The 16,184-nt window shown below is 31.3% G+C and overlaps 2 pseudogenes; both read left to right on the plus strand.

Moving 5' to 3' along the window:
- The first annotated feature begins 261 nt into the window (after nt 1-261).
- LOC149537001 (short-chain dehydrogenase reductase 2a-like) lies at nt 262-918 on the plus strand (annotated as a pseudogene).
- An 801-nt stretch (nt 919-1,719) lies between these two features.
- LOC149537002 (short-chain dehydrogenase reductase 2a-like) lies at nt 1,720-2,775 on the plus strand (annotated as a pseudogene).
- Nucleotides 2,776-16,184: the final 13,409 nt, after the last annotated feature.

A 16,184-nucleotide genomic window follows, 5' to 3' on the forward strand; every position in this document is an offset into this window, starting at 1 on the left:
ATCAATTTTGCCTCTCTATAATTATACTTATTAAATAAAATAAACCACACAATTATCATTTAGTATAGGAGAGTTATGTTCATATGTTAAGAGACAATTCATTTTATGTTATGAAAGTCTACCATGTTAATCAATCAACTAATATTAGTCATTGAAAATGTGGGTTGCAGGCTAGAGGGAAAAGTGGCCATAATCACTAGAGGGGCAAGAGGAATTGAAGATCATGAAGGGAAGATGATTTGTGAGTCTTTGTCACAAGCAATGACATACATGCATTGTGATGTAAGAAATGAAGAAGATGTTTCCCATGTTGTTAACATGACAATCTCTAAATATGGGAGGCTAGACATCATGTTTAACAATGCAAGGATCCTTGGAGAGCAAGCTAAAAGGAAGAGTATAATGGATTTTGATGTAGATGAGTTTGACAATGTGATGGGTGTGAATGTGAAGGGAGTTTGTCTTGGCATGAAACATGCTGCAAGAATAATGGTTCCTAAAAGAAGTGGGTGCATCATTTCTACAGCAAGTGTGGTAGGTGTGCAAGGGGGGCTTGGGCCTCATGCTTACACTACTTCCAAGCATGCCATTGTTGGTCTCACCAAAAATGTTGCTTGCGAGTTGGGAAAGTATGGGATTAGAGTCAATTGCATTTCTCCTTTTGGGGTAGCAACCTCTATAATTATTAATGCATGGAGGAAATATGAGGGAGAAATGTATGATGATGTTGATGATTAAGAGCAGAGAATTGAGGAGTTTGTAAGGAGTCTTGCAAATTTGAAGGGGCAAACTCTGAAAGCCATAGACATAGCAAAAGCAGCTCTATATCTAGTTAGTGATGAAACTAAGTATGTTAGTGGCCATAATTTGGTGGTTGAATGAGGTATTACCAGTGTAAACAACTGTGTTGGCTTGTAAAATGGGTTTTTCAAAGAATTTTAGGTGCTATTCTGCTGTAGTGTAACTATTGAACATATTCTAAATAGTGTAATGATTCATACATTGGATTATTGTAAAAAGAAAAATCAGTTCATCAGTTAATTATTTTGAAGTATAATTCAATTTAACCGTTGAAAATTTATAGAGAATAAAGGGAAGTCAGTGTGGTAGAATATAATGGTTAAGTTGTGTTGATGTTCTTGTTATCAAAGTTCAAATGTTACTGAAGTGCTGTAGATTAGTATATTACTAAAACATTGCAAAATATAGTGAAAGCATTATGATCACTTCATGGCAAAAAATTTTTCATACAAGAATTCCCATGATTCTCTGTCGACTTTTATTCAGAGTCTTGAATAAATTGATGTATGAAAATCAGGGTAGACTTTATGGGGCAGTGGGTTTTAGTAATATACTATTACAACTACCTTAGAATCATTAATGGAATTCCAATGGCTTATTCCCACCATCATCCTCAGATAAGCTATATATATGCAACTATATGGGTTCCTTAGAAGTATATTGTGGAGTGTATGATTTGGCTTTTTAGTTCATTTAAGAAAGTTTTACCGAATCTTGTAGTGAGGTACACCTAGTGTAGGTGCTCTCATCTCATCATCTCCATTTTTATTGCAAGATCTATATATTTGGACTTGTGTTGTTCTTATTCTTTTGGTGCTTCAGATCACATTTAGTGATTCATCATCAAGAAGAAGAAAGAGTGGTCTTTTTAACTACTTTAGGAATTTGTGAGTGAATTTTTTCACGATCATGTTAGTCATGTCGGCATAGGTGATTGCAAAGAGAAATAGAAATTGGAATGGGCAAACTAGACTTTCCAATATATGCCCAATATCAATCCTAACATTAATAACAATGGTTATTTGAAAGTCTCCATGGTTTCAGAGGACAATGTGAACTATCACCCATCTCTTAGAAGGTAAGGAAAAATTGCATTCATTTTCCCTTTGGGCATTTGGACGATCAAATTATTTCTTATTTATTTATTTATTAGTATGCTTGGACCAGATTGAATCTACCATGTTAATCAATCAACTAATATTAGTCGTTGAAAATGTGGGTTGCAGGCTAGAGGGAAAAGTGGCCATAATCACTAGAGGGGCAAGAGGAATTGAAGATCATGAAGGGAAGATGATTTGTGAGTCTTTGTCTCAAGCAATGACATACATGCATTATGATGTAAGCAATGAAGAAGATGTTTCCCATGTTTTTAACATGACAGTCTCTAAATATGGGAGGCTAGATATCATGTTTAACAATGCAAGAATCCTTGGAGAGCAAGCTAAAAGGAAGAGTATAATGGATTTTGATGTAGATGAGTTTGACAATGTGATGGGTGTGAATGTGAAGGGAGTTTGTCTTGGCATGAAACATGCTACAAGAATAATGGTTCCTAAAAGAAGTGGGTGCATCATTTCTATAGCAAGTGTGGCAGGTGTGCAAGGGGGGCTTGGGCCTCATGCTTACACTGCTTCCAAGCATGCCATTGTTGGTCTCACCAAAAATGCTACTTGTGAGTTGGGAAAGTATGGGATTAGAGTCAATTGCATTTCTCCTTTTGGGGTAGCAACCTCTATGATGATTAATGCAGGGAGGAAATATGAGGGAGAAATGTATGATGATGTTGATGATTAAGAGCAGAGAATTGAAGAGTTTGTAAGGAGTCTTGCAAATTTGAAGGGGCAAACTCTAAGAGCCATAGACATAGCAGAAGTAGCTCTATATCTAGTTAGTGATGAAGCCAAGTATGTTAGTGGCCACAATTTGGTGGTTGATGGAGGTATTACCAGTGTAAACAACTATGTTGGCTTGTAAAATGGGGTTTTCAAAGAATTTTAGGTGCTATTCTTTTGTAGTGTAACTATTGAACATATTCTAAACAGTGTAATGATTCATACATTGGATTATTGTAAAAAGAAAAATCAGTTCATCAGTTAATTATTTTGAAGTATATATAATTCAATTTAACAGTTGAAAAATTATAGAGAATAAAGGGAAGTCAGTGTGGAAGAATATAATGGTTAAGTTGTGTTGATGTTCTTGTTATCAAAGTTCAAATGTTACTGAAGTGTTGTAGATTAGGTAGTCTTGACAAAAGATCAAATTGCAATCCAAACTGACAATGTTCCTTAGGGCTACTAATGGCTCACATATACAAATACAAGGACTCAACCTCACAAGGGTTCTACTATGGTTTCCAAGGTCCTCAAACACCTAACCCAACCCAAAAAGTTCACTCACCAAGTTAATGGTTATAAAGATTAATTTGAGCTTGTAAACATTGTTTCAGGTTTACAATTTTTTGTTCTCTAAATAAATAAACCCTCTATGATGAGGCAGTTTGTCATGCCCTAAATTTATGAGGAAAAGCACAACTTTTTTTTTTTTTTTTTGGTTTCTTTCCCCTATAAATTAACTATAAAATAAATAACTACTACATTAAGTGTCAATCCATAGGTACATAATCTATAATCCAACAATTGTCATATATCTTAATTATGGGAAATTTCTAAATGTCTTGTATAGGCTAACTTACTAACTACAACATTATCAAAGATAAGTCCATGTCCTTTTCTTTCTTTTGGTGGTCTACTATCTAATTTAAATTTTATTTAATTCTAAACATTATTTATTTATAAACAATTTCTTTATTAAATTATCCCCTATACATTTCATCAATATCCTAGCACAAAATGAACATAACATATTAACTTCCATCATTCATTAAATTTTAACATCCAATCATTATTATTACTATTAAGAACATTATTATTATTTCTTGATATTTATAACTATTATTATTCCATTTACCCTACCACTAGCTATTAACCCCTATAACCCTATAAATAAAAATAAAAATAATAACATCTAAGCCCAAAACTTTTATCTACTACAAACATTAATATGCTTATGCTTAATTCTCCTAACCTTCCTATACCCCATCCTAGCGTCAACATACCCAAAGTTGAGTGGCATGGGATTACGTGCTCAAACATTGCTCTCCTTTTTGCTTTGTGTTAAAGATGTTGACTTGCTGCAAGGGGGTCAGTTTTTTTGTCATGTCTATTTAATATTATTTAAGTCCCCAAGGCCACCAACTCTAATGCCCTCCCATACATATGGATCTCTTACCAAGGCGTGGTGGGGATTGGGGCATATTTTTATTTTAGAAAATCTTCACCTACTTCCTGGCTAGGCGTTAGTGTAGGTGTAGGAAGAGGTGGTCTTAATCAAATCAGAGGTATTTAATACTTGTCCCCCATTAAGTGTAGGGTCAACTCGCCAAGTCCTTGTCATTATTTTTGAGTTTGTATAAATATATATATTTTTAAAATGTTGCTTGTCTATACGTGACCATGAATAGTTATAGATATATATTTTAAAGGATTAAAAGGTGACATAGGACACGAAAGCTTTCATAGGGTGACTACTAGTTTAGTATTAAGAGTGTATGATAATGTTCCATCGATGTGACATGTCCTTGCTCTTTAGTAGATAATTGTACTTTATGCAGGTTTGAGGTCATGCGAATTAAGTTGTGCTTTTTTTACAAAGATTTTTTTTTACACTTGGGTCTACAAGAAGGCACCGGCTACGGTGCAACATATTTGCACCGTAGGAAACCGTGCCGACTCCTGCCCGACTGACATGCCCTTCCATTTATGCAGTGTGTGACAGTACGCTGTCATTTCCAACAACAGTTAAATTTTATTTATGGACTTGAACTTTTATTTTTATATCCATCCCATTGTGTTTTAATAATTCAATTTTTATTATTATATTTTTATAATAAAATAATATTTGAATATATGTATTTAATTTCATATTAAAAAAATTAAAAATAATTTTATATTTAAAAAATGATTGAATAAATATATTTTTATTTGAATGCAATGTTTTATTATATGGTACAAAATATAAAATGAATATTAAGTAGTACAAGTACTTTTAATAATTAACTATTGTTTTAGTTTTAATAAATAATAAAAGAATGTACACATACTAATATTAATTTTTTAAAAATAAATACCATATTTATAAATTTAATTCAGTTTTAAAATTAACTATATTTAAATAAAGTTTAAATTTTAAAAAGATATAAAATTTGAAATATAAGTAAAAATTATATTTAAAATATAAAAAAATAATAATGAAACATTCAAATAAGATCTCTAATTCAATGATTTAAATGTATTGAATTAATTATATTTTGATATTATAACGTATTACATTTTTAGTGAAAATAAAAATTTGAAGAAATGATCTCTAATTTTTAAAAATTATTTATAAAATGTTTCTAGTACATAATATTATATAATAAATTCAAGTAAGTTAAGAACTTAAATTAGGAAAATATGTTTTTCTAGTAATTTTAAATATTCAATTAGAAAAAAAATCTATTATTTTTACTTCCAATATTTCAAATGTCATTTTTAAAAATCATTCAATATTTGAAACAAGAAATTGATTTTTGTTTATTAAATAGAGTAACTATAAAATATTGAAAACAAACATTAAAATTAGTAAAAACTTAACTTAGTTTTAAAGTTATATTTTTAATTATAATTAGACTATATACTTTTTTTTAATGATTTAAGTTTTATTTATACATCTATAAATGAAAAATTTAAGAAGTGACATTTGACTTGTTAAATATGCAATAGTTATTTTTAATATTTTATATTATAAATTTTTTGAAGATTCTTTTATTAAATATATAAATCTAATTATATGTTTTTGAAATATTATAAAATTTTAATATTATATAGTATTAAACTTAAGTTATAATACTATATTACATAATAATAAATTTAAGTAACAAATAAAAATTTGTTATTAAAAAAATTATTTTTAAAGAGTGGACTCTTTATATAAATTTAAAAAATTACTTGTAATTTTTTTACAACATATTAACATTACTTATTATTAAAATAAAATCAACCAATTTTTTTAAAAATTAATTTAAATTATTTTTAAAGAGTGCACTCTTTATATAAATTTAAAAAATTACTTCTAATTTTTTTACAACATATTAACATTACTTATTATTAAAATAAAATCAACCAATTTTTTTAGATGATATTTTTCGAGTAAGTGAGCCAAAACAAATATAATGATACTAAGATAGAAGAAAACATAACAATATTTATTTAAATGTAATTAGATAATTAATAAGTGTATTCAACTAAAAAATTTAATAGTTAAAATTTTGATAAGAATAATAGTTATGAAAGTATTTCCATTACAATTATTTTTATTTCCCTTTCATTCAAATTAAATTGTTAATAACAATTTTATATTTTAAATATAACTTTTACTTATATTGCAAATTCTATATCTTTTTAAAATTTAAACTTTATTTAAATATATTTAATTTTAAAATTGAATTAAATTTATACTCCGGTGACTCTTGGTTCATTTTTTATTTCTTATATCTAATAGAAAAAATTAATATTAGTATTTGTACATCCTTTTATTATTTATTAAAACTAAAAAAATAGTTAATTATTAAAATTACGTGTACTACATAATATTCTTTTTATATTTTGTATTATATAATAAGACATTGCATTACAAAAAATATATTTATTCAATCATTTTTAAAATATAAATTTATTTTTAATCTTTTAATGTGAAATTAAATACATATATCCAATATTATTTTATTTTAAAAATATAATAATAAAAATTGTATTATTAAAACACATGAGATGGATATAAAAATAAAAGTTGAAGTGCATAAACAAAATTTAACTGTTGTCCGGAAATGACAGCGTACTGTCACACACCGCATAAATGGAAGGGCATGTCAGTCGGGCAGGAGTCGGCACGGTTTTCTACGGTGCAAATATGTTGCACCGTAGCCGGTGCCCTACAAGAATAGCCATATATATATATATATATATATATATATATATATATTTCTTCAAGTTCAGAATTCTAGGAGTCTTCCCTTGATTAAAATATTACTCTGTATTTTAGGAGAGGCTTTTATTCCTCTCTCCAGACATTTTCCAGAGAGGAAAATGTGGACCTACAACAAGCTTTTTTTTTCTAACAAATTTTCTCTTGACTTCACCTTACTATTTTTAGTGATCAAGATGGATGATAATAGGATATTATTTGAACTTGGATTTTAGGGGAAATAGTATTTACGCATATACAAAAAAAATTTATTCAACATAACAAATTTCTTCAATCTCATTAAGTACCTATAAATTGTAAAACAATACTATGGCATGAATTCACCAACCATGCACATTTTATTCCACAATGCATTTATGGCATATAAATTCTAATTATACTAAATTGAGCAGAAAGATACTCATTTTTCTTGCAAGTGAAAGTATATACTATTTCTCAATAATTTCATTCTACATGTCATTTATGAAATGCATATTTACAAATACATCAAAGAGAAAAGTCACAACAATCTAACTTCAAGTCTCATAAGATTTCATTACAAGTAAAGTATAAGTGTACAACCTTCCAAATCTTCTTTCCACAACTTTCAAATGATACCAATGCATGTCACAACTCATTCTGATGCTTTCATAATGCATAAAACTTCAATGCTAATTTCTCACAAAGTGACATAGATAACCGACAACCTCAAATCCTTCCCTCTACATAATCACATGGTAACAAAGGCACAATCTCTTTTCCTCACAATGAAACAACACAAGAGACGTTCAAGATCATGAACATTGGAAAAAATTTGAACATTGAGAAAACATGAACTTTGGGCCTTCTTTGCACTTTTGGGATCTTCTCCACTTGACTGGGTGAAACCTAATACTTCATAGAATGCATCTTTACCAAACCTGCACATACAACACAAAACTTGGAACCATGGAGGCTCACCTCCCAACCTAGGCTTCCATGAAGCCACCCACTGAGCAGGGGAAACAAGAACCAAACATGTTATACACATACTTCACAACACTTTGCATGACTACACAACAAAAACTTAATCAACACCCTCCCATGGCTTGCACAATGATTCACCATTGGAATCATAAAATGTTGGGTGAAGGTGGACTCTTCAAGGAGGAGAAATTCTAACAACATATATATCATATTGCCAATGCATTTTGCCTCTCAAGGCCACCACAACATAAACAACATATTGCCATTGCATTGCCTCTCAAGGCCTTCAAACAACCATCTTCTCCTCATCCACCAAACCTCCTTATACCTCCCAAAAAACAAGATTCATGGCCATGATGGAGCCCATGCTCCATGATAATAACAAACCTCATCATGAGGTAAAAGAAAAAGATTTCTTTTCTCACCTGCAATGTCAAGCCCAAGATGTGCCCTTCAACCAAGGCTTCTCTGCCCTCCCAAGGGTGAGTGAAGCCTTCACACCCATAATCACAATCAAAACTCACATTCAAACAAGAAACAACAACAAAACAAATGAAGAACAACAAAACAAAACCAAGAAAAGATCTTCATGAGCACAAGACACATTCACTTCTCCACAACACAATGACAAAGATCATAATGCAACAAGAACACTACATATTCTCACAACAACACAATATCCATCCAAGATGCAAGACTTCCACTATAATGAATATTCCATTGACACACTCCTCATACTTGCAAATCTACTTTGCAATACTCAAGAATGAGAATGAAGCATGGTTTGGAACACTAACCTTGTTCCAAGCTAGGGTAAGGATAGTTGTAGTAGAGCTCCCTTCATCACCCTCCAAAACTTAACTATCACTAAAATTAGAGAGTGGGTGAACACTCCACTAGTTTTCCCAAGACCCTCTAATAAGGCCTTCACACTAACTATTTTTAGCAAAAACACTAAGCCATTTTCTCTTACAAACTTGTCTCTTCTAACTTTTCTATTTTTGACTTAGTGGGAAAATGGGGAAAACACATATGACAACTCCAAATTCGAATTGATGAAAGAATGCATGGGTAAAGGGGCTCCCTAGGCTATCTAGGCACTCACATGATCAAAATTAGGTCCCTGACATGATGTACTATCATATGGGTAACTTATTTTCACCTAAAAGACACTTTGGGATCACCTAATGACCCCTCAAAACCCTAGTCACGTCCAAATTCGAATTTATTATGATTGAGACCCATCCTTCCCTTGTCAAGTGGGTTTAAATTACTTATTAATAGGGTAATTAGTTTTAGGGTAAATTGCCACCATGGTCCAATTCAAAATGACACGTCAATCACATATAAAATTTACAAGTGTCAAGTGACACATAAAGCACATTCACCTTACCATGGCACACTCCTAATGCACCTAACTTATGATTAAACATTTCCTTGTGCAAACAAACTTACATTACAAACAACACATTTTCACAATGAGGCTATTTTAATCTTCCAAAGATTCACCTTGGTTAAACTGTGTTCACATAGGTTTGGAACTTGTTTCCCCCCCAAAGTATCCATGGTTCCACTTCCTGCACATCCAACTCGAGCATTAGTAGTCCAAGGAGGTTATATGAATAAATATCATAAATGCCTATAATTTCAATTGTTACATAATCTTATTAACATAATTCCAATAAATTTTCTTTCCCAATCATTTCAAGTAAATCAGTCAAAATGTTAAAATATCAGGATCTACATATCAAAATCAAGTCAACATATGTCTATGTATCATAACTCATCATAATCGAATTAACATTTATCTGCATACCACATTAAATCTTAAATCATCATTATCAAAATTAACATTTATCCGCATTTACATCATAAGCCATTGTAGTCAAATTATCATTTATCTATATATCATAGATCATCATAATCATCATATTATAATCTAATTTTATCATGTCATTAAGTTGCATCCATATGTGTTCGATCATTCCATTCACAATATAAGTTTTGTTGTGCATATCATAGAAGTAGAACACTACTGTAAGTGTTAAAATCAATTGATAAAGTAATTCATTGTCCTACTAGATCTTGAATAATGTCAAATATCCAAATACCAAATATAAATAATGAATCACAAGCATTTCTACAATTTAGCCTCTATCAAAGCAATAGAAAAGGTCTAGTTCATGAAAACAAAAATTAATTATATCATTTAGGCCTTAATGTGAAAACATAAATGTGGATCATCAAAATGTAGATATTAAAATACCAAACTAATAGTACCACAATGCAATTATGTCATCTATACTACGGCGGATTGGGTGAGGTCTCACACAGTTGGAGCAGGAAAACATCAAATGCTTGGAGTGTATTTGCAGTGTTCATGTTTAATACTACTGGCTGCATCAGTGCTCTTGAGTTCTATTTACATCTTTGCAACTCCAATCTTGAAGCTGCTATGGCAGGAGGAGAATGTACCAAATCTATTAGGAGAATATGCACTTTGGATGCTACCAAAACTATCTGCCTATGCATTAGGTTTCCCAATGCAAAAGGTTCTTCAAGCACAGAGAAAAGTCATGGTAATGGCTTGGATTGCCTTGGAACTATTGATGTTTCAAGCATTTCTGAGTTGGTTATTAATCTTCCAAGTGGGTTTAGGGTTAGCTAGAGTAGCTATTACATCAAACATATAATGGTATATTATCAATATTAGTCAGCTTTTGTATATAGTTTAATTTTTCCAAGAGGCTTGGAAAGGGTTCTCCTGGCTTGCTTTTCATGATCTATGGGCTTTTCTTCGAATTTCAATGGCTTTGAGTGTCATGCTATGGTTAGTAGCACAATCACTCTTTCTATTTTGTGTTCTAAACTCAATTTTTGGTATAAACCCTAATTAGAATATGCAATGATGGGTAATTTTAAAAATGCAACAATTCAAGTTTGATGTGCTATCTATTTGGTAAGGAACTCCTCCACAAGTTTGATGCACTATCATTTAGCAATAAAACTAATTTATCATTTAGCAATAAAACTTCCACCTACACAAATTGCTAAGTTGTGGACATTTCTCACATGCAGAGCCTAATAATATACCCTTCTCCAAATGAATATAATGCAAAACACTAGTGCACATACCCTTCTCTAAATGCATATAACATACGCAACAACCCCTAGTTTTTTAGGTAAGTTTGAGGGTTTTTGACTAGATATCAATGGAAGCACCGAGAAGTAGCTAAGCTTGAAAGGAGAGGTAAGAAAGGAAGTAGGCAATGAATTAGCAAAACTCTGCACCAGCACTCGACCTGCCCCCAAGCCCCTGAGAAATGGGAATGGAAGAATGTGCCATGGAGCCTCCCATCATTGTGGAATGCAAAGGAATGATGGAAAAGCTGTAGGGGTCTCCAAGCGGATTAGAAATGATAACAGTCAATAGTAGGGCCTTTGGATTTGTCATAATATAACGCAACTTGATATGCCGCAGAAGAAAACCCACCCAATGACCAATGCGGGCTTTTTTTTTTTTTTTTTTTCAATTATAGCCCGATGACGTCGCAATTGTGACACTGATGTTGTCAGGCTATAATTGAAAAAAAAAAAAGCCAAAAAAAATAACATTTGCCCACCATCGCAAATTGACCCCTAATGTATTAGTGATTAGATAAATTTGGATGAGATCTAGGGCCCTTGGAGAAAGGTTCCTTTTCAATAGAAGAATGGTAAGTATTATTTTTCTTTGCCATTTTCTCTTGTGAATAATTTCCTTTTGGCATTTGATCTCCTTTCACAACCCAATTCTATCTTCCCCTAGGAGGGAGATCGGTTAGTAGTCTAATTCCTGAGTTTTTCTTCACATTTTCTCGTTTATTTTTCTTATTTTTCATAATGTGAAACAAAAAACTTCCAAATATGGACACTGGTTAAACCTTGTGAGTCACCACCCACCCTATTAGAATGGGAACAATTATTGAATAAATGACAAATGCTTTACTGACAGTGTTAGGAAAAATATATAACCCCCAAATCCACGGGAAACTCTACGTGAAATGCCTATTTCAGACTCTACCTAAGGGAGACAAAGATCTTAAAATATATATTAGTTTATGATAATGCTAAGTGTAATTCTCCAGTAGAGTCGTCATTTTTTTGGTGTTTGAAACTACTAAACAACAAAATTCTCAATACCTAGTTTATGATAATGCTCACATAACCTAAGGATTAGCCAATTCCTATTGACAATTACATGTGCAAACCACTTGGACCCAACTTCAACAAAACCAAGGATGGTTTTCTACTCTTCAGGCTTTGCAAAACCAAGGAGGGTATACTTAGGGATGATTCTAATGCAAAGTATTGTATGAAAATTATCTTAGTTTCATTCTGATTCTCATCTTCTATCTTTAGGCACATGCACAATTTACCAAATTCTTTAATGCTTTCAAGTTTATATGCATCCCTCATAAGAAGATGTGGTCATAATTCTCCTAGGGTTTACAAATATTTTTGGAAATAATAGCTACCTAAGACTTAGAAACTAAATATAAATGAGTGGTGACCAACATTATAACCTTGAACAAAATAGAATGAAAATGATTTTGAATTTATAATTGTTTTGACATGTAGAAGCAGAATTTACTCTCAACTATTTCCAATTTGTTGACTAGTGCCTTATCCATGGGGGCAAAGAGTCAGCTATTGGTAGGAGATCTAGTTCAAATAACTTGTAAATGAATCTATCAACTGTAGTCACCCATTTCCATTCTTATGAAATATCCTTTTCATAAACTCATAAATTTTACCGACTTACTGAATCATTTACATAATCTCTTGAATTAAGAGCAACCATAAACCAATATACAACCCATTCAGACTACATTTAATCAATTGAACCTTATTCAAATGACCTCAAAATTAACAAACTCATGAAAAGGAGATAGAAATTAGTGACACAGATCTATTGTAAATACCCTTTTACATTATCCTTTTATATGACTAATACAATAACCAATAGAAACTCATTTAGAAACATAGAATATCTTGTTGATTCTATCATTTATATCATCAAAGAGTACATAATTGGAAGTAAACTCAAAAACAACTACATAAGACTGGTCTGACTGTACTTTCTTTGTAAAATGAAAAATATACAAGAATTCAAAGCATCACAATTGCCCTTTGCTTGTTGCAACTCATGCTTATATAAATGAGTTTTCAAGGCATTGTGATGGTCCAAATGCTTGTATATTTTTCATTTTACAAGGAAAGTATAGTCAGTCTAGTCTTATGTAGTTGTTTTTGAGTTTACTTCCAATTATGTACTCTCTGATGATATAAATGATAGAATCAACAAGATATTTTGCGTTTCTTAATGAGTTTCTATTGGTTATTGTATTAGTCATATAAAAGGATAATGCAAAAGAGTATTTACACTAGATCCGTGTCACCAATTTCTATCTCCTTTTCATGAGTTTGTAAATTTTGAGGTCATTTGAATAAGGTTCAATTGATTAAATGCAGTCTAGATGGGTTGCATATTGGTTTGTTATTTCTCTTAATTCAAGGTATTATGTAAATGCTTCCGCAAATCAGTGAAATTTATGAGTTTATGAAAATGATGTTTCATAAGAATGGAAATGGGTGACTATAGTTGATAGATTCATTTACAAGTTATTTGAACCAGATCTCCTACCAATAGCTGACTCTTTGTCCCCATGGATAAGGCACTAGTCATACAAATTGGAAATAGTTGAGAGTAAATTCCACTTCTACATGTGAAAACAATTATAAATTCAAAATCATTTTCATTCTATTTTGTTCAAGGTTATAATGTTGGCCACCACTCATTTATTTTTAGTTTCTGAGTCTTAGGTAGCTACTATTTCTAGAAATATTTGTAAACCCTAGGAGAATTATGACCAGATCTGCTTATAAGGGATGCATATAAACTTGAAAGCATTAAAGAATTTGGTAAATTGTGTATGTGCCTAAAGATAAAAGATGAGAATCAGAATGAAACTAAGATAATTTTCATACAATACTTTGCATTAGAATCATCCCTAGGTATATCCACCTTGGTTTTGTAGAGCCTAAAGAGTAGAAAATCATCCTTGGTTTTGTTGAAGTTGGGTCCAAGTGGTTTGCACATGTAATTTTCAATAGGAATTGGCTAATCCTTAGGCTATGTGAGCATTATCACTTTGGTATTGAGCATTTTGTTGTTTAGTAGTTTCAAACACCAACACCCATGATAGGTTTCTATACTTCAACAATCTTCTTTTTCAATAGTTAGTTTAAATTGGACACAATTATGTTTTGAGATTAAAAAAAGGTTAATTTTAGTTAAAGGATTTTCATCTTAGTAGATGTCAAACTTAATTTTATTGTATCATAAAATTCATTGTTCATTTTCAAGGTTCTCTTTAATGTTAATGTGTATGGTGAAATTGTTATCAACGATAGATTTAGCAAAAAACAACAAATTGAATAAGGGTACAAGCATAATATATTCCTATGAAGAAGGATCATGTCAGATAATATAAGTGAATTAGATCAAAATAGGGAGAGAATCACTAGATTGGTGTCTAACTTTCAAAGAGAATGAGATGAAAAATGTTATTGTCCCTGCAAAAGGTGTAAGGGATTAAATACTAGAAGACTCCTAACCAAAACAACTAAGATACACTATAGGGACAATTGTCACATTTAAGGGGGATTTTGAATGATCTATAAATGCCATATTATGAATCACTTAGAATTTTAAGATTCACTAGGATACATATTTAATATAAATATCATAATTGGTGTTGCTTGTGAACTAGGAAAATGATAATTAGAAATGTAGAAAATAAATAAGTAGACAAAAAAACACATCAGAAAGAACAAGAGCCAAAGGATTTGATTTTAGAGTTCACCAGACTCTGGCTACATTTCCAGATCTACAAGCTTGCAAGATCAATGCCATTATTATGATACAGAACTCATACATCACCATGGTCTTATTAGAAATAGATAATACTAAGGGTGGGAGGGGGGGGGGGGGGGGGGGGGGTGAATCATTGCCTACAACTGGATATTATTAATTACTTTGCAATATGCATAAGAAAGTAAAACAATAATTCTAAACAATAAATATAACCATACACAAAGAGAACTCATAACACCATTATTTGTTAACTATGGAAACCCTAACCAAGGGAAAATCCCAATGGGGATGACACCCACTAAAAGATCCACTAAAAATAATAATCTTGTTAAGTATACTGACCCTATTAGGAGTCTATTAAGTACATATAGTGTCTTGAGTCCTTGTTAGAGGACTAGGCCCCATTAAAAGCTTCAAACCTATTAGAAGTTTCTTCAACCCTATTAGGAGTTGGTAGAACAAATATAATGTATGAAAGAAGAGTCCACTGTCCTAACATGCAATATACAATTAAGCATCTTTACAAAAGAAGATATACATACAACATTATCTCACTACTGTACTTTACAATTTTTCTCATTATACACTAGATTTTGCATTACACAAGGGTCACATATCACATATAAATTTCTTTCACAATAGTTCACATGTCATCACGATTTACTCTTGGCTATGCAAGATATGACCTTTACTTATACCTTTCGATTTATCAAAACTCTTATTAGTTAGCCTTGATACTTCCACACATTTGGCTAATTATAAAATTAACTTAGTGTTAACATCTAGGATGTCATCCCATCATAGTTAAGTAATTATTTTGTTACTAAAATAATTCCTTAATTCATACATATCATGTTACCATCGTGTTTTGTTAATTACATGTATTGGTAATTCCTTTGTAACTAATTTCGTACAGTCCGTATAGATATATGCAATGACATACATCACCATGATATTGTTAACAACTAGTCCTCAACCAGGCATGTTCCAACTCAGAATCTATCATCTATACATACCGAATCTATCTTTATGCTGCTACAAAGTGTCCAATACTTAGAAAATTTTCTATCTCTTATTTTAGAATGAAATACCAAAATATATATGTTTCCATAAATGACAACACTAACTCATCTACCTAGCCATATTACCAATAGTCTCCCCCTTTGGCATTGATGGCAACATATGGGAAAATTGGCTAAGTTCGAAAATGTTTTCATACAAAAAAAAAAAAAATACAAAAAGAAACTATTCAAAATTGACCTTTAAAACTTCAAAATTATATTCATGTCTTGATGGATCATTACATTCCTCATCTCTCCTTTAACAATGATTTCCTATATACATAACTAAGCTCTCTCTCTTACTCTCTCTCTCTCTCTCACACACACACACACACACACACACACACACATCTTTTATAAAATTTTCCTTTACA

Source organism: Cupressus sempervirens, chromosome 10, assembly GCF_028749045.1.
Source record: "Cupressus sempervirens isolate cs-2001-9-10 chromosome 10, ASM2874904v1, whole genome shotgun sequence".
Taxonomy (NCBI): domain Eukaryota; kingdom Viridiplantae; phylum Streptophyta; class Pinopsida; order Cupressales; family Cupressaceae; genus Cupressus; species Cupressus sempervirens.